This window comes from Notothenia coriiceps, unplaced genomic scaffold (assembly GCF_000735185.1).
Source record: "Notothenia coriiceps isolate Sejong01 unplaced genomic scaffold, NC01 NC01_scaffold00023272, whole genome shotgun sequence".
Lineage (NCBI taxonomy): Eukaryota > Metazoa > Chordata > Actinopteri > Perciformes > Nototheniidae > Notothenia > Notothenia coriiceps.
The window spans coordinates 89,261-109,454 of NW_011355973.1; the positions used below are offsets into that span (position 1 = coordinate 89,261).

General features: G+C 41.9%; 1 protein-coding gene across 1 annotated transcript in view; it reads right to left on the reverse strand.

The window, feature by feature from the left end:
- Positions 1 to 14,775, reverse strand: part of LOC104954355 (voltage-dependent calcium channel subunit alpha-2/delta-2-like) — a 47,925-nt gene extending 33,150 nt beyond the window's left edge. Inside the window, exon 1 of the mRNA XM_010781447.1 lies at positions 14,720 to 14,775. The gene's annotated coding sequence lies outside the window, so the exon portion shown is untranslated. The remainder of the gene's footprint in view (positions 1 to 14,719) is intronic.
- Positions 14,776 to 20,194: the final 5,419 nt, after the last annotated feature.

Sequence of the window (20,194 nt, forward strand, 5' to 3'; positions counted from 1 at the left end):
GAGTGAGGATGTAAGCAGAGGAGCTGAGCGGAGGGATCTACATTGGATTAAGGTGGAGGGGGAGCATGGAGGCTGAAGTCGGGGGGGATATGGAGGGAGGAATTCAGTGGAGAGAAATGGGTGGTGGTGGGTGCAGTGGGAAAGAGATGCCAAGGCTAAAAATAGCCTGTGCCTCTGCAGAGAGGGAAGAGGGAGAGCGAGCGAGACGGTGGCAGAGCAACAGTGTTGTTGTGTCTGCCAGCAGGATTGATCTGGAGCCCAGTCCTGCTCAGACTGGTCCCTCGCATCTGAAGAGTTTACTCTCACTACTGCGGCATTACAACTCATTATTCAGGGCTGCTTCCTGTAAATAAAAGCTTGGTTCCTCGCACCCGAGGGACACCTTCCAGCAGCTTTACTCACAAGAACTAATACACAAAAAAAACACACACATTACCGAAGAGAAAGAGTTTGGTGAGAGAACCAACAATGTAGCTCCCTTGCTAACACTTAATCGTTGTTTTTGTTATTTTGTATCCATCACTTATTACTGCTTTGCGTTGCAATCGATAGAGACATGTACACAGTGAGTGCAGATTGCACAAGGGGGCACTGGATGTTGAGCATGACGATTATGTGACTCAGACGCTTGTTGTCCCTCAAGTATAGTGTATGTTGGTTTTATTTAACACGCTTCTTTCATTTGCTTCATGGCTGTTTGCACAGCTGTGTTTACTTTACTGCACTGTTAGCTTGTACATCCCTCACTCGTGCTAAACCTGCACCATGTACAATCAAAATGCACCATTCAGTAAATCCTTAGTATCAGAAGCATTAGTGAATACATTGCTATCACAAACATCTTTATTTACATTACTCCTTTTAATAATAAGTTCTCATTAAGTAAGTTGAACATTTGTAATAACAATATAAACACATATTAAATGGTTTATAACATATCCTAGTAGTAAGCAGAATAAGAAGCTGAAGAAGAATTAGGTGTTGGGATTCATGGATTTTGTAAAGTCAAGATTTCATCTGATATTCAGAGCAGACAGGATATGATGGGAAAGAAAATTGAATTTACTGGTAAAAAATAGCAATTCATCACAGTACCTACAGTACCACTACGTAACAACAACTGCTGCCTTCATACAGGCATGCACTGAAGAAGTAGCTGCATGTGGACGAGTCCTAAGCCGCTGTGACCCTGCCTGCTGCCCCCGGGGAGCGGGGCCATCTGCTGCAGCTGGTCACGGCTCTCTATGGGCCAGGGTCCAGGTTAAACACACATCTGATACCACACCGAGCAAGGAGCTATCCTAACCTCATCTCTCCAAACGGCACCCTGCTTGTAAACATACTGTACTGTAAATAATAAATTATCCCATGCTTAGACACTCACAAGTAGGGACAGCAACTAATGTGATCATTGATTAATTGTTAAAGTCTTGGCTTTAAATGGCTGTATAACGCCTCTCATTGTGGTGGAAATTCTTGAAATAAACTAGCCAAAGAGTTGTCCTTCTGAGTCTTTTTTATTTTTTACAAAAGAGGCACACAGCCTGAAGAGCAATGTCTCCACAGCCTAGTGCAAATACTCAGACTGAAGAGAGAGCTTTTATATAGTTACAATGAATACATGAGATAACTGACCCATGACCCTATCAGAGTACAATAACCCCATGACCAGATCACTGATCACCCACTGTGGGGTCACATGGCACCTTGTGACTGAGATCTACTGTCTCTTGACATGTAAGGCTTACAGAATATTATTATGTTATGTTAAATATAACATCATAGCATTCAATTCTCTGATAATCATAATTTCGAGAGATTTCCTGCTTTTCTTTTATATCGTATGAATATATTTGGATTCAAAACCGCCCAAAACAAAACGTCAACTAGCCAAATGAGTTAACGATAATAAATAAAGAATCTTTACAATAGTGAAAATAATCATGTGTGTAGAAGGCCAGTTTACGGGTTACAAAAAGCAGTCACACAAAGACACTAACGGCGTATTTCCACTGCAGGGCCTCGCACGGCTTAGTATGGCATAGTTAGGCCTTGGTAGGCCAGGCTCACTTTATGCTGCGTTTCCATTACAGTTTAGGAACTGGGGTAGTAACTATAGTAACGCAGTGTAGGCGGAGCCGTGACATCATCTTCAATGCTAAACACAAAACCAACATCAGCCGTTAGATGTTAGCCGAGCTCACAGCTCCTCATATCTGTTCAGAAACTAGACAAAAGTTAAACAAGTACAAACCACAGACTGTCTGTGTCATGGCGAATACAGTCGCTGGTTTATTTATGTCTGTAGGCCGTTTTTGTGAGTGTGGATGGTCGGAGCATATACTGCGTTAGCTTAGCCGATCTCCATTCAGAAAACACGCATTTTAAAAGGTTTTTCTCCTGCCGTCTGTCTGCAGACTTGTCAAAGCATTAATTCTTTTTTTTTACTAACCGGTATCAGTATGTTGTTACTTCGGCATCATTTTGAAACGTGTATTACAATAAAATCACGGTAAAATATGTTAATTTTGTTGTAGTAGATTCTCTCACTAGTTTAGCATACTCAGCCCGGTTGTTGGCCCGGAAAGAACTTCAATTTTGGAGAGCCAGAAAACTGTGAAAAAGTACCTGCTAGTTGGAACCACGCCAAGTGGAAACGCAACCAAAAACGGGCCGGGCACGGCACGCTTAAACCGCGCTGCAGTGGAAATGTGCCATAACAAAGTCTGAAAAATTCCCCATGACACAAAGTGCTATCAGTAAATGAAATCTATCATGCTGAGTGGACCAACAAATTCCAAACGGGAGACAAATACTGAGGTCAGGCGATGATCTCCAGCCCCTCCCTTACATCAATCTTCCTCCGCTCATCTCCTTCCCTCTCCTCACCCTTATCTCGATCGGCTTCCTCTCTCCTCTTCCTCATCCTCCTCCAACCTGCCCCTTCTTATCTTCATCTTTCCCAATCTCTCTATCCTCAATACCAGCCTTCTGTCGCCAATTTCAGATTCCAACAAAAGCAGCGGCGCGTAGGTTAGATGCCTACTGTTGCTATAGAAACCGCCCCTCTGCTCTGGATTACAATGTGACTTTGTCTCCTCGCCAGGGCTACAATGTCTGCTCGTTGCTATGTCTGACCAGAAGATGCCTGCCTATCTTTTGTCAGTCTGTCAGAATACGTGATTGTTCTCCTGCCAGCGTGTTTCCATGTCATCCCTACATGCTGTTATTTTAATGTCACCCATTGCTTGTAGTAACACATTTAACTTCAAAAACCCTGTCAAGTGAAGGTCGGAGCCTTTAAAGCCCCAAAATGTCCTCCTATGTGAAGAGGACCTTGACAGGTGATTTACCCGGTAAAGCGTTGGGTAACAATAGGTGATTGAAAAATGGCTGGTGCATAAAGGCTGTCACATGTCGGGGTACCTGTAATGACGGAGTGTGGTCGCCGGGACTAAACCTTTTGAATTTGAATCTGAGAGCTCTCTCTATGGGCTGCCGGAGACAGACTGACATTTGAGCAAGAGACAAGCGCTCCATCATGGGTGGGGACAGATTACAGTCATATTCATATCTCCTCTGGACACCTGCTAATGATTTTATAATTACAGAACACACTCTGTGCCTCCGCCGTGCCCTGGGGTGTGCACACAAGCATGCAGAAACGCACACACAGCGTCTTTCACACACACATACACACACAAACACAGCACGTCTCTCCTGGCCTCGATTGTCTAGCAATAATTCGTAGCACCAGTTTCCCTAATGGAAGCTGACATTATATCAAACACAATGAAGGATTTCATTTACTGCTCTTCATTAACCCACGCACATCAGCCCATAAGGTACACATCTATACACACACACACACACACACACACACACACACACACACACACACACACACACACACACACTTAATGAGAATATGCAACCACCAGAATAAAAGAGAGAAAACCAAACGAGGTGATTTTGGTTGCAGAGAAGAACTGCTTACATGAAGTTTGAAAACCACTATGAAGATATAACTCCTATTATCTCACCCACTCCAATCTTTCCCCTGTCTTTACCCATCTCCCCCTCTGTCTTTTTATTTCCGCAGCATCCCTATATCCCATCTCTTCATGTCAAACGGTATGAAACTCAAGACATTGGAAGTAGATAAATCTCGGACCGTATTAGCCGGTGAGACCTCTCCAGTGAGAGGGGGGAAGGCAATCCCCCCGGCTAAGCACATACTCGTACACTTTGACTCCAGCGAATACACGAGTCCACCTACAATTTATCTATGCTAAGTAAGAAATGATTGACATCCAATTTAACCAGGATACATGAAATGTAAAGGAAATACATACACAAGTGCGTTCGTACTAAAGGGGGAGCCATCAAAATGAAATCACAATACGCCATCAGAAACAAATGAGTTCAGCTCATTTCCTTTAGTTTCTTTGACCCATAGGTTTGCTGTTCCAACGTGAGGTTGTGAAATATGATTTTAAAACAGAGGTTATTCAATCATAGACAAGCATACACGTGTCAAAGATCTGAAAGCCCCTTACCAAGTTTGATCTTGAATCAGGGTCTGTGAATAAAATATGAATTCCTGTTCTTTGGTGGAGGCTTTTTGAGTCACATGATGTCAAAGTCTATCCTTTACTGGGTGCGGTTCATTGGTTATTCAAATACATTTAAATAAAGGATTGAAAAGATTGGAACAAATGATCTATTGAAAAATAATATTTTATTAAATCTCTAACTTTATTGCAAAAATAGTTTCAAGCTAAATATAGAGAAACAAATCTCAAAATCATATTTCACATTGTCACTTGTAAATTTGAGTTACTACAGTATGTGCTTGTTACTAGGGATGGGAACGATTCATCGAATATTCGAAATTATTCAGGTATTCGAATATGAGAATATGAGTTATGAATATTTTTATTGTCATTTTCTTTTTTGGGAGGGGTGCCTAAGTTGATTACATATGATGAAATGGAATAATTCAATGTATACGACAGTGCCATAGCTAAGTGTGTTGGGTCTAAAGGTGTGTTTTGCTCCGCTCACCGGTCCCTCACAGCGGGCAGAGCTGCAGGTGCTGATCTCTCTCTCTCGCGTCCAGTTATACTTCATTCGTGTTTATGTCCAAATCCATCAGATCTAGCTAGTTCGAGCTAATGATATGGCTGCTGCCCCTCCCTACACGCAGATCACGCAGACTCAAACCTCATCTTATGCCCAAATTCCAGCTGAGAGGGTCTTCTCTACAGCTGGCCTGATTGTGAAACGTCTCTGCGTCCGCCTCTCCCCTGAGTATGTAGACATGCTCATATTCTTAAACAAGAATGAGTATTGAATAGCTGCTACTTATTTGAACATGTGTTTATTTATTTTCCCAAATATTTTTTTTTGTATAGGATATGTACATTTCGGTTAATCGGTTAACTGTTGTTTTGGGGGTTGAATATTCAAATATACATTTGCTTTCAAATTCCCATCCCTACTTGTTACTATCAATCATCACAACTTATTTATGTGCCATGATATTGCCATATATGATATAATGATGTGATAAATCATCACATTGAATGATCGCTGGCTGGTTTGAGGTGTCTGGTCTGAAGAATTGCCTGTTGTCACAGTCTTAACCACTGAAGGTTACCAAAATGCCTCTTTATAATGTCAAGTCAATACAGAGTCAACCAGCAAACTGGAAATTAAACTGTTGGCCTGGAAGACAGAGCGAGGGGGAGAGCTATTGAGCTACAGTGAAACTCAGATAAAGGAGTGCATGACGGAGGCCTTGGGCGCGGCTGCCTCCATCTCTCTCTCTCTTCTTCCTCCTCTCTCGCTCTTTCATTGGCATGCTCTGCATCTCCAGGCTTTTAAGCGATTAGGGAGCTGCTGAGACCATGGCGTCCAAGCATAGCTCCATGCAGATGTTCATTTGTATGCCAATAAACAAATGTGCCCCCAGATTAAAGCTCCAATACACAGTGCAAATTCAGCAAAGTGAATGACATTCGCCATGCACATCTCATCAATGTCTTGCTCCTGTTCGGGCAGAGTGCCGTGCCTCCTCTAACCGCGCGCTCTCTTCAAAGACCCTCACAAAGATGGGCGGCAACCCAACAGATAGTGAGGGAGAAGAGACAGAGCGAGAACAATTGTGTAAGAGAGAATTTGTGATTATTGTGAAATTAAGAACACATAATTACAAAAATATTAAGGTAACTAATACCATGGCTACATTTCATGCCCCCAATTTCACCCATGAATCTGCAATTTCTGCTCCAAAGATCTCTCTTTGTAAACATCGTGCAGGTCAAATAATCCTATTCTTTCTCCTCTCTTTTTCATTCCCTCTTTTTTGTTTCTCTCATTCCCCCCCATCCCTGCTGTGCTGTCTCTTTCTTTCAGAGCCTGACACTTCCCCTTGGTAAATGCAGTTAAAGCAGTCTGTGAATATTACAATCCTGCGATACCGAGAGAAGGCTTTGTCCTGCTGCACTCTGGGTAATGCTGCTCTCCATTGTTGGCTGACAGGGCTCCATTGAGGAGCAGGTTTTAATACTGATAGCATCACCACACTGCATGGACACAGTGCCAGATAAAAAGCCTATCCAAAATGACACACGCATGCCAACACCTCCCAAACATGCCCCCAATCTGATTCTCAGAGGGGAAGCAGGTGCTTTAACACCCAATAAAGACAAGTAAGATAAACAGGACATGGCAATATATACGCTATCATTGGATTCCAGAGGGATTTGATAAAGCAAATACAATTATCCAGGTGAAGCATTTTAACGGCACCTGTAGCCGGGGTAACCAATCACAAGCATACTGGTTCTCCGTCAGGATGTCCCCCGTCCAATCACACTGCAGCTTGGTATGACACTAGAGCTCCATTTATCTGTGTGAAATGGTTCCATTTCTCCAAGAGGTCTGAATACAGATTTCCATTTCACTGGTGCTTTCCAGCCATTTCCCACTTCCAACCCATACTGTAGAGTCCTGCTAAGTCACCTACCCCCTCTACAGGCTGACTGAGAGTGGCCAATCAACAATCAGCGGCGACCAAAGGAAACCTGTTATTTTCGACCCCGTAATCATTTCCATCAGATGCCTTGCTGTCTCTCACAATGATTCCAACATTCAAATGACAAAGGGAAGCCTGCCTTAAGATATCTGCAGACAGACATCAAGGACAGCAGGGGTAGAATACACAAATATCATAACCAGAGCCGGCATCTGCCCTCTGCTACAGCAAAACCAGCCTGTCACCGCAATACAGGCTGATAGCACTCACAAAATGACACCCTGCCTGCTCAGACGCACCCCTTTCCTACAACTTGGTACACTGGAACAAGTCTTTGACATACGATATATAGGGCATATTTTCTACAGACATCTTTTTTAATTGGGACTAGATTCGTGGGTCAAACTTTTGTATTTTACATCTCCCTCATATCTACTGTCAACTCTAATAAAAGGCATGGCTAAAACAAATGTTTGATGTAGAATTTGTATTTAAGTATGACTTAATAGATTAATTTTTAAGCTCTAAGTGTGATTTAGTGTCAATGTCTACATTAAAAAAGAGAAACTATAAACAAATACCTTTTTTGTTCTTCTCTCTTACCAGAAGGGTCCTACAAAATAACATTTCATGGATGTTGGCCATGTGTTGAAAAGGGAAAATCGAGGCTTGCTGGATTTCTCTGACTATTGATTCCCATCTCCTGTGAGGCACGGAGATCGATCGCTGGGATTTAGAATTGGGTACTCTCTCAACCCTTACTAGCGCGACAGCCGGCCAAACTGCTACTGACTGAGACCCCTGAACTTCTCTCCTTCTCTGCATTATTCTATCTTCACGTTTCTCATTACTTGTTCTTGCACTTCAAGGCTTCTTCCATTCAGGAAGAGAATATAAACTTTGCCAAAGTCCTCCAGCTTGAGTGTAGAACAGCATGAGATTTCAAGAGGTCTCTCTTGAAGCAGCAGACAAACATTAGGGGTGAGCGAGCGAGAAAGAAAAGAAAGGCCACAAAGTGGTGGTGGAAAAAAACTAAAAGAGCTGGAGAAGGGAAGGGCAAAAGATTGAGAAAAGGACATTTCTACCTTGGAGAGCACCACTTAAGCAAATTACAGTGGGCTGCAATCAAGAAGCTGAAATTACAAAACTGTTGGGTCACCACAGCAACCGAAAGCCTGATCAAAGCTGTGAGCCGAGCAGCAAGCTGATGGAAAGAGAGGGGAGGCACGAGGAGAGGAGAGAGATCAGGAAGAAGGAGAAGCTTCAGTCAAAATGGGAGTTTAAAGTGAAGTCTGTATCAACATTATTATAATTGACAAATTGATCAAATGTGGTCTGATCTACAAGGACACACACTTCCAAGTTGTTCTCTTGTTTTGTGTTAGCACCCATGGCAGATGCATCTCAGTATTGAGTATAAGTAAAGCTTGGTGCAGTTTCTAGTGAGGCAGCCACGCCATCAGATACATTTGATAGGGAGAAGACTCGGCTCTATTGTAAACTGTGCAGGAATTTCTATGCACATGGCAGCCCCCCCTCATTTCTCCCCATCCAGTGGCGAGCAGATGGAAGTCTGCTCGGTGGCTCAGGATTCAGTGATAACAATGTTTATGAGTTCCATTACGTGCTCGGCAGGCTGCAAGCACTGTCTCAGCGCTGTCGTAAGAAAAAAAAATGCTCACAATGAAAATTGATGCAGTTTATTTGTTATAATGCAGTGTGGCTATGCTTATCAGAGTTTGAAATAAGCACTGTGCATTTAAAAAAAGGCTCACACATGGCCATATTCTAACCTCCCCCTCTCGGGCCTCCGCTACAGATATCGTTTTGGTTGTTGTGGTGCTGACACATTTTATTTTGTACTTGTGCTTCAGAAGGTCTGCACCTGGGTTTAAAAATAAGGGACCAATATACAATTCAGGAAAACTGAACAGGCAAAATGAGAACAACATGATGGTCAGTGTATACAAAAAAACGATGTACTTCCCAATATATATAAATTAACTTGCAAATAAAACACCACCATCCTGTTTGACTCAACAAATGGCCGAAGGGATAGAAATAAATTCCACAATTCTGCGCGAGAATATGTGCTATTAAATACTAAAATGCATGCGCTTGGACTAATGGTTAATTGCAGTCTGTTTTAGCTAATCCGGTGAGAGATGAAAACAGGGTTTTGGCAACATTTCCAGAAGAAAAAAGAGAGGGAAAAAATTACATAAAAAATGTAAATGTTGAGTGCAGTGAGATGAAACAAAAACCAGAATGAGGCGTCTCTCTTAATTTTGTGAGTATTTTACCAGAATCTGAATTTGAATCTGTCAAATGCAGCCCTCATAAGACTAATGTATTCTGTGGCTAATGGAGCTGGTAGCTTCGAGGGCTGGGTTGAGAGTCGCCACAATGATTCTCACTCATTTCCTCTGAAGGACCAATTATCTCAAATAGAGGCATTATGAAAGGAGCCGAACTTGGTCAAGTGAACAAACCCTTGCAACTGTAGCCAGGGCCCCTAGCACTTAAGACAGTGTTACGCCTCTTAGGGGACCTTTTGGCAGGGCATTCAATGTAGATAAAATGCTGGCTTACAGTAGCCAACATTCACACAAAATAATTTAAAGTATCTAATTTAAAGAATTGTCAAAAGACGATCGAGAAACGCGAAGGCTTTTAGCATCGGTAAGGGGAACACTGTAGGCTATTTATGAATATTATTTGTATGCATTACAAAGGTACCAATGAACATACATGTGTGAAGAGCAAGAAAGAGGTCACATGAATATCATTGTGTTATGTATGAGAGTGGGTGGCTGAGTGGTGGTGATGAAGAGAGAGAGAGCGAGGCAGAGGGTGAAGAGAAAGAAAAGGAGAGACTGTGTTGTCCTATGATGAAAGGCTTGATTGATTAGAGAGTGATGATTGCAGTAAATGGCCTGGAAGATGGCTCCATCTCTGTTTCCCGTTTTCTGCGTCTCTTATACCTTCTTCCCTCACTTGCTTGCTTTCTCACTTACACCTCTCTCTGCCTCTCTTTGTCACCCCCTCTTCCTGGTTTCATCATGGCAACCCATCAACAGAGTGCCTCTCTCTCCCCTAATGGCACCGCTATTAGCACTAATGCATTTCAAACGTACAGCAGCTGCCACATCACAATCTGATGGAAAGTACATGTCTTCCTCCAATCTCCACAATCTCTGTCCTTTCTTTCATCCAATCTCGTGTCTCTGTTCCAACGTGTTGCACCTCGTGTCAACCCTCCATCAGCTAAGCAAAAATGTTCATCATCTGTAGACGGTATACGATGAGAGATGAGTGGATCTATATGTCTGTTAGTTAGTTTGAAAATAAGGCTGATCACAGACAGTTTTATGTTATTTTATAATGAGCTGCATCGTCTGGTTCAGGGGTTCCCAACCTTTTTTCCCAAGAGCCCCCCCAAATGACTCCTGTTGGAAGTTGCGCCCCCCCCCCACACACACACAAGGGGGGGGGCACAGCAGTAATTACAGTTTAAAAGTCTAAAAAATGCTACAACTACAGTCACAAACTGGATGAATGTGAAGTATTTTGTTAAAGGAGGATGAAAGCATAATTAAGGAGCACTATTGGAGTACTTCACATTCATCCAGTTTGTGACTGTAGTTGTAGCATTTTTTAGACTTTTNATGGGAACCTTTTTCTCCCAGGAAAGTACCTGCTCTCTAGCAGGGACTACAAAGGGGGTGAAAAGGTTATCATGAAGTAAGTTCTAGTTCCTGATTTCTTTTGGTGTGAAGTGAACGCAACTATCGGAACTATACTGGGAAAAGTACTCCGGTGTGAAAGCGCCTATTGAGATCAACGATCTCTTTTTCAAGGGAGACCTGCAGCACGTTGGTTACACATGAAAAACAGAAAAACAACAGAAAACAAAAAGGACGTCATACANCTACAAAATGGAGGAGACCGATCTGATCGGAGCAACTGTGACAAATAATCCAACTGAAACCGGCATGGACAATGACTATGTTTTAAAAATACGCTTATCCAGAAAAGCCCGGTTTGGACCCTTTACGGGCAGAAGAAACATTTCTATTAAAGAAAGAATTATACATTTCTGTCTTTTTATGCTAATAATAGCTACTAACTTGAATTTTTATTCAAATTAATCAATTATTTTTTATATTTTATTGTAATATAGAGACAAGGCTTTTAGTGACAATCATGTATTGCGTTACAATTATATCTAAAAAAAAAATAAAAGTCTAAATATGATATTTGGCCTCAAATCATCTGAGGCCTGGCGCCCCCCCCAAGGTGGTTGGGAACCACCTTGGTTTGACTATAACTTCAGTTTGAAACTTTTAACTCAAAAAGACACCATGTGTTTACCTCCCCAGTTTAGTTTGGAAGAATAGTGTGTTGAAGGGTGAGATGAAACGTATGACATGTTTATACTGAACCTGCGATGACTAATATAATTGTTGAAAACTGTATAATTATCTAATTACTAGCACATCGTTTGTGCTACTTTTCCTATGTTTGCACAGAAAATTGAAATACGTCTCATTTGAAAAACTAAAAAGTCAATCAAGATATATACAAATGCATAATGGAGTCACTATCAAAACGTGATCAGTCGGGACAAGATATCTCTTAACATATCTTTGCTGGTCCGAATGAATTAATGACCAGATGTAAAGAAGCCGTGTTATCTTATAATAGCTGAATTCATTCCTTTTGAAGATAGCAACAATGCCTACATGACTTTTAAAGGCATTTATTGAAGATAAATCAAATTCCATTTCAGCTGGTCAAAATGCAAATGTCCCATCATATATGAAATGCTCATAACCATAAGTTGGTTCCAGCATACTCACTGGTGTCTGTATGGTGCAGAGGCCTAAGTGTATTTTTCCCACACTGTCTCTTCCTCTAAACCGGGTGTATTTAGTAAGCCTCGTCATCATTGTGCACCAACATTAATGATTAATATACTTAAACAAAAGTGATATCTACAAACTTATGTGAGAATTTGATTGCCAAACATTAACAAAACTTTAACTGCAGTACTCAGCCTATGTGTGGCCACGTAGTTGGTTTGTAGGTTTTATTCAACGAGGGAAGTAAAATATTTGCAAGACCAGTTTTATCATTTGTATTACACGTACTGTTTCAAGTCTTGACTCTGAACTATTTCAGCAGGCCTACTGTCCAAGTTAATAGGTTATCAGTCTTTAAGGCCTTGGGTGAATACAATTGTTTTTATTCATGTGCTATGGTCAAATAAAACTCAATTAAATGTGTATAACCTTTACAATAATTGCCACATTCTGGCATCTGCCTACTATCCACAAATATGCATTGCTCCTTAATAAGACCTAGAGTTTAAGAGATCATGCATGAGTGCATTCAATCTTCAGATGGACATCAACACAATCATTTAATCCAATTTTCAGCTGAAAACCAACAAATTGATTTGTTTATTATTTGTGTTGTTTTGACCAGCTCAATACGTTAATGTGTTTGTATTGCTGTGTTTGTTCCCTCCCAATGAGAATTGCAGAGCATAGCTGAAGTGACTGTGTCACCTTGGGATGACTTTGTTGCCAACACAATAGTCACAGAGTGCCACAGAGGGATGGGCACTTGACCTTGAGAAACCAGCGGCAATCCAACACTTTAATGTCTATTTCACACACCATTTCCTTCCAATGGATTTAAAACCCTGAACGACCATCACAACAGTTGTTACGATCAACATTTTGACATCCATAATGTCCAGCGGTCGGGATGGTCAAAAACCGGCTCTGTAGTTAGACCAAAAAAAGCTTAAATGTGTGTGTGAGTGTGTGAGAGAGTGAGAGAAGAAGAGTGAGGTCGTCTCATTGCTACGGTAACAGCTGGGATGGCAGACGCTATGAGGAACAGGCATATCATTGAGTTTCTACAGTATGATGTCATCGTTTTGGCGCGAGGCGAGCAGATGGGCTGGGCCAGGTACAGAACCTGGCATTAATAAACACATGCAAATAAACCAAATTACGCTTTTCCCACACACACACACACACACACACACACACACACACACACACAGCTATCAAAACGCTCTGTCGCTCATGCATAAACACCTTTTCTCTTCATTTGACAGACTGCTCCACCCGCTAGTTTAAAATGCAACACATTTCTCCTAATATGCCCAAAGAGCATGCAGCCCTAATCTAATTAGAGTGTCAGTCAGCAGAGTGTTCACCTAAAAGAGAAATTAGGAAAGCACAAAATCTACAAACAGGAGAAATATCACTGCAAGTATAAGGCATATCTTCCTCTCCCACTCCCACTCCCCCCTCCACCTCTTTTTTTGGATTTTTTTGTAATGCTTTCACAGTTGCCCCTGCTGAGATTCATTACCTGGCCTAATTATAAAGGCAAATGAAATCAGCTCCAACACATTATTAATGGAGGCGCACCATTAGAATTATTTTGCAGTATTTGCCACAATATGATATATTCCAACTGTTTTCATGCCTGATTAAAAACGCATACAGATAACAGTAGAGGTATATGAATAAGATGGGGGTTGCAGAGGATAATGGAGGGTATGAGACAGGAAGAGAGAAAGGAACTAGAAAAGAAAAACAGAGGCAGACAGGAGTTTTGATGTGGTGGTTGGATTAAAGCGCTGGTTTTTCCACTTGAGGCGGTATTGATGCCATATTGGATGCAGCTGCTTATGAACAGGTGTGCTGTGTGTGGTCACTGTGACCCCCGCTCCACTTCCTGCACGGCTACACATCCGATCGAGGTTCATCTGAGCCGGTCAGGGAGAGGCAGGTGTCACCCCTCCTCAGGCCTAAGATGAAGGGACAGCCGCACTGCAGCTCCATCCCTCAGACCATCAGCGAGGGAAGGAGGGGGCGCCGCCCAGCCACCCCAAGACTACAGCTCTAGAGTGTAAGCAACCATGAATAAAAATGGACTTTGCAGGGAAGTAGGGCTCATAATCATTCGTTTTAAATCAGTTAAAGCCTTTTCTCAAATATCCCCCAGGAGGCGCAGTGTTAAAAATCCATTTGTGGGAATTGTACCATGACAGCGAGCTCGTCTCCCTGGAGACAGAGGATATGACACTAGGGACTGTGCATGTGTATCTGTCAGGTGAGGCTATCAATAAGTGTGTATGTGTGCATGTGCATCAGTATGCATGCATGTTCGTGGGGCATTTGAGTGTTTGCAAATGTGAGAGTCAGTGGAGCACGCAGGCTCAAACACACAGTGATACTACTTCTCTTTTTTTTTTATTCAAGAGCAGCTCTCTTGTGTTTTAAAGGTCAGCAGCAAGAGAATGCCATGTTCAACTTGCCGTAGCCTGTAAAACTAAACAGAGAGTCTCTAAGATAATACTGAAGACAACCCTAAAAGTAAACATAGTGTGCGTATAAATGTAGGACTGTGTTTTGGTGTGTTATTGTTTTTCACTCTTGTTTAAATGCAGGTTTTATAACCACATTGTCTCTGTGATGCTGTTTACATTGTCATAAAATATCAACAAGTGCAAATAGAAGGAAATAGCTCAATTGAGAGGAAATTGAAAAACAGATGAAAGGAAGTAAAAACCAGTTTGCCTGGAAAGGAAAGGGAGAAAAATAAATTGGTCTCCGAGAAGGAGGGAGAGGAGCAGTTGTCCTACTTTACCGTCACACCATCTTGCCATTCGTGATCCTTCTGAAGCTGCTCGGCCTCCCTGGTCAGTTTCTAAAGAAACACAAATAAAGGAACAGTGTGAGTATCAGAAGTCAGTAGGACATCAATGCGTGTTTTGTAAGAGAAAGAGAAACAGATAAACAAAAGCTATACAGCTGTAAATTAGCTGGATAATTCATAGGATTTATGAACAACAAACCCAACAGCAGTGTTCTTTAAAGTACCAGTTCAAGCAGAGTAAAGCACCACAAGGAGTGTTCCAAAATTGCTTGTGCACTGCCACTAGGTGAACAATCTCAACACAAAGGTAAAATGGTTTTAGCTGCAAATTGTATTTTAAAATGGTGTCTGGCCTGGAGGTTCTTCAAAGGTAGCATTGGTATCTCTAAGAAAATGTGGGAATTTAACACTTGAAACACCTTAGAATCAAAGCCCATGAACTGAAAGTGTTTTTATTTATTGCTGGGAGGATAATATGTGTATTTGTCGGACTAACAGGGGTTGGAGACACAATGTAAAAACAATATTTTACAATCAGTCCAAATCAATTTTGATATTTGCAGGTCAGTTTTTTAACCTGTGTGTATTTTTGCCTGGTTTGCTCCCTAACAAGCCATCAGGACTTTTGTCACTGCTTGTAGATAAGAGGCAGACATTCGCCAGAAGGTCTGGTTTGCTGTGACTCATACAGTATGTAGTTCAAGGTTCTGATTGACTATTTTCCAACTCGAGCACCTTCACATCATGACTTGTATGGAATATTTATCGCATAAACTGATAAATATGCCTAAACATGCCCCAGTTTTAAAGTTCTAGCTCCTGTGCACTTCTACAGATCTTTAGTATGATACCCACATTTCATTTTTGTAAATATACACCAAAGTTCTCCACCTACAGAAAATAAACAGAATACTTGCTGTGACTTTGTAAAAACATAAAATGATGTTCTTGAGTTGGCTATTTCATCACACGAAGAGATATTCAATTTAAGGTACATTGATATTTTGTGTTTATGAACAATAAGAAATGTAATATTCTCATCTCAGACCTGTATCAAACACCACCTCTACCAACTAAGGTTGTCTTGAAAATGTGCTTTAGTAGTCTAACATCATTAACCATGGTGTAGCTTAGGCTTATCTCTGAAGAAGCTTACTCTATAGGCTTCTCATATAGAAAGTCATTCAAGTGGCAAATATGATGAGTCTCACTCCCTCCCTCTCGCTCTTCAGTATCTAGGTTTCTCCAGGCCTCTAGGGGGCGATCTTATTCCTGTCCCAGAATATTGTGATCAGTCGTAAAGTCCCAGGGCTCTGAAATTACTAACCCTATTTAGACCCCTGCTACAGTACGAGCTCATTCATTTGTGGAGCCACAGTGAAGGAGCCAGTCCCCTACCAAGGGAGGCTTTCTATCTACCAAAAACACACAAGATATAAACTCTCATTATAGTAAAAGCTGTCCTATTTCTATTAAGAGGCCCCACCCACCTCATCTCAGCCGGCCCTCCCACTCACAGACACACAGAACATCATTCTGACTCCCCTCTGAACACACACACCAGGCACAGAATACAGAATCTCAGCCTCTTGCGGTTTAGGCAGTCAGTGGAAAATAATGTTTATTGTTAATTAAATTAAAATATATTACATATATTATGATATCACTAAGCTTATTTGTGAAAATCTAGATCATATTGAGTGTTATGTGTCTTTATACTTTTGAATTGTGCTTTTAATCACCTGAACATGAACATAAATAACAAAGATAACATTTCATTCATTTCCCAATGAAACAATAGGCGACTGAAACAATGAAATGAGGATTTCATTAGCCCATTGAAATGATTACCAAAGAGTCCATTAGAAAGGACAGCAATGATGTGGCTTTTTGAAAGAGAGGGTCAGTCTTCAGTAGCAAGGGCGGCACGGAAATCTCTCGGTGAAAGTGTCCACAATAAAAAAAGAAATTCAATTAGGGATAAACACTGAGCAGCAGAACAATAATCTCACTGCATTTCCAAATCGGAGATTAGCCTGAAAATGAAAGCCATATAATTTGACTCCTTGTCACAACAGTTGCATGAATGTTTTCTTTATTAATATGAAAATAATTTGCTATTGTTTGCAGTGTTTTATAACTTAACTCTCTGTCATGATCTTTGATCTGGCAAACCCTTTCATCCCCTTGGCTCAGTCTTTTTTTTTTTTTAATCTTTCAGTAAGAATCTCTACTTTGTCCCTTTAGAAAATCCATTTCTCTCCCCCTGAGTAGCCCACGCAGCTTTTTTTCAGTTCTCCAGCTGCCTCTCCCTTGGAATTTGTCCTCCCTCTCCCCCTCTTCCATTTCTCTAGGACGCTATCTCATCCCTAGCAGCTTAATGCAGTCCCCCCTGCTCCAAAACAGCCATGTGTCTTCATGTGTCTTTCCTTCCTCTGTGTTGGCCCAGATGGATGGGCAACACAAACAGCCAATGAATCAGAGTGAGAGATGTGGGAAGGAGGGGGGCAGGGATATATCATCTATGCTGGTGGCTGGAGCCCAAGCAGCTTAGAGCACTGGATGAGCATAGTGAGATCAGCACAGTACAGCACAGATAAGCTCAGTACAGGCCCACACAACACAGCAAATAACACTACAGCACACAGGCACAAAGACACCACAAGAGTTGACAACATGCGCACAACCCTCTTATGTTATTGCCATTGTAACCTTGACAAGAAATGCATCACATGCATGGCCATTTGTCATGGAGCCTTGAGGCAAGGTCAAGTACCATAAACACAACTCTGTAATGGATAGTGGCATGTGAAGTGACTCCACAAGCCTTAAACAACACACAATGGATTGCAGTGTATGCAAACATGCATGCATAATGGTGCAGGTGATGGTGTGATTGAACAAACAGTCAAACTGCAGGCTGAGCCGCTCTGTGATGTCTCTAAAAGCTGTGCTCTTTGACTGTGAACTCACTGAACAAGGAAAAAGTCAAACAAATGAAAAGGTTCAGCATGCAGCGATTAGGATCATTAATATTCATAACTGTTCTGTTTGCTCTGTCCAATAAGGAGTCCTTTAATCATTTGAAGTCATGTTATTTCAAGGGGAATGACTGCACACCAGGGACGGACAGCGTCATGCTGTGGCGAGTACCGACTCTTCACCGGGCCTCCTGTGTGATTGCTGCAGCCTGTAAGGCCCTTCCACTGAGCATTACCTTAAAGGGCACTCGACACACAACACTGTTGTCTGTGTGATCCAGAGAGACTCTCCAAAACAGCCCTACAATGTGTGTGTTTGAGTGGGAGGGCACTTGAGAAAACACGACACGCTCTGTACATGTGATTGCCGCTTTGAATCAAAGTACTCAACATGTTCCAGATGACCCCCTCAGCTCGGCTTCTGGTAACGCTCAAGTCACCTTGGGGACCAAAAGACTGTGAAATGACTCTGCTAAGGTCACTTAACCTCCAAAGAGAAACTAACGCAGCGAGGGAAGACCCTTAGTACATTTTACAATGATTGGCTGCTGTGGACAGTGACAATCATAATGGTAAGCCACTAAGCTCTCTGAAAAAAGATGTCTAAATATAGAACAGCTTTCTTAAGGGTCCTTCCCACATTGTTGAATTAAAAATCCAGACGCAGCATCACCACAAGCTACATCTTCAATGTATTTACTGACGCATGAAGTATCAGGAGGAAGCATCAGCAATGTTATGCAAACCTAAAGACATTGAAAGACATGATACTCTGGGAAGGTTTGCTTTTATGGTAAGGGACGCAACGATTAGTCCACTCCCCGTAGTGATTTATTTTATGATAATCAGAAATCAATCAATTAAGTCATTTTGTAGAAAGATAGAAAGAAAAGCGGTAGAAAAGAAAGATAGCTTTCCTGCTTTTTTTTCGGTTTTATATTATACAAAATACCCTTGTGGTTTTGACTGACGATAAGACTTGACTTTGAGAAACAGGGACATTTCTTTTTGACATTTTCATTTAAACGGTTAAATCGATTAATAAAAAAAAAGAAAATGGCAGATTGCAGCCCAATTATGAAGACATAAGTCATAATCATCACACACATTGCAAGGAAAATGAAAAAAAATAAGGGAAATCTACTGTTTTTCATGACTGCTTACAAATGTAAGGTAAATCAAAATGTCACTTCTTCTGTGTCACGGCCTTGTGAGCTGCTCAGTGTGATGTTGTAGTGCAGAGCGGTGCAGTGTCATGCAGCGGCTGGTCCATTAGGGGGCAGCAGACAGAGCCAGCCACTGAGCCCAGCAGCAGCAGCAGCAGCAGCCAGTGGAGCCTGTCAGAGTGAGAGCAGTCTGCTTTAAGCTCTTCATTCTGTCTTCTCCACTCGGCCGGGATTAAGGCCAATCATAGAAATCACTGAGTCAGAACCGTCCCACAATAACAGATGGAGGGACTTTCCACTCCAGAATTTTAAAACATCACAGACAAACTCACTTTCACTTCGCCTCGCACCCTTGCCGCTGCGCCCGCCGTCCTCCATCACCACCACCTTCCTTTCTCTCGCCCTCCTTTTATCTCTCCTCTACGCTCGGCTGTTTTATCATCCCATCACATGCTGTACTCCATTTCTCTCCATCTGTCTCAGTTTACTGCCCTCAAACTTTCTCCCTACTCTGATGCCATATTAAATTCCAACAACACAGTCACAAAACAACTTCAAAACTGTTTAATTTACTTCACATGCACAGAGCGTGTCAGTGGTGGACGGTGAAATGGACGGAGGCGTGAAAAGCTATAACATGTTTTTTATTCCTTGCATTAATACACTTCCATTTAATTTTAGAAAAAACTTCTCATTTCAAGCTCCAATAACAAACTACTGTGATAAAAAATAATAGACTCTGCTCTTCAGAGTGGCCAAAGTCGATAATGATGAGAAATAATGACCCTTAATTCCAGGTCCCTGGTTGGTTTGAGGCTGTCAGCTGGGTATTGTAGTCCTTATTAGCTAACTCTGACAGAGGATCTGCATGGATGGGTGGGAGACCCTGTCTTTGTTCTGTGATCCAAAGCACCCCGTGGCAGGCCCGCTTGTAGGCTGTGTGTGTCATGCTATTGTAGCATGTGCCGAGATAATCCCTGCCTTTGTTTCCCCCCCACCCCGATAATCTTCCCCCTCCACAACGGAAATGTTAGCACTTCCTTTTTGCCCTCGTCGCAGCGCATTCCCAACTCTCCTGTTTCCACGGAGACCGGATCTGGAAGACGCGAGCTGTCACCTACCCGCGGCAGCAGCAACTCACCAGCTTTTCAAAAATCAAACACCAGCTTTCTGCACTTCCCACAGGCCCCCAGAAGCACCATGTTTCCACAGTAGATTGCCAGCATTGTGCTGTAGCGTCTGTGTGTAGTTCAATGTGACAAGAAAAGCAGCGGTCTTTACTTTAGAACAATACAGTATCTCCTTGCAGCGGCTAAACT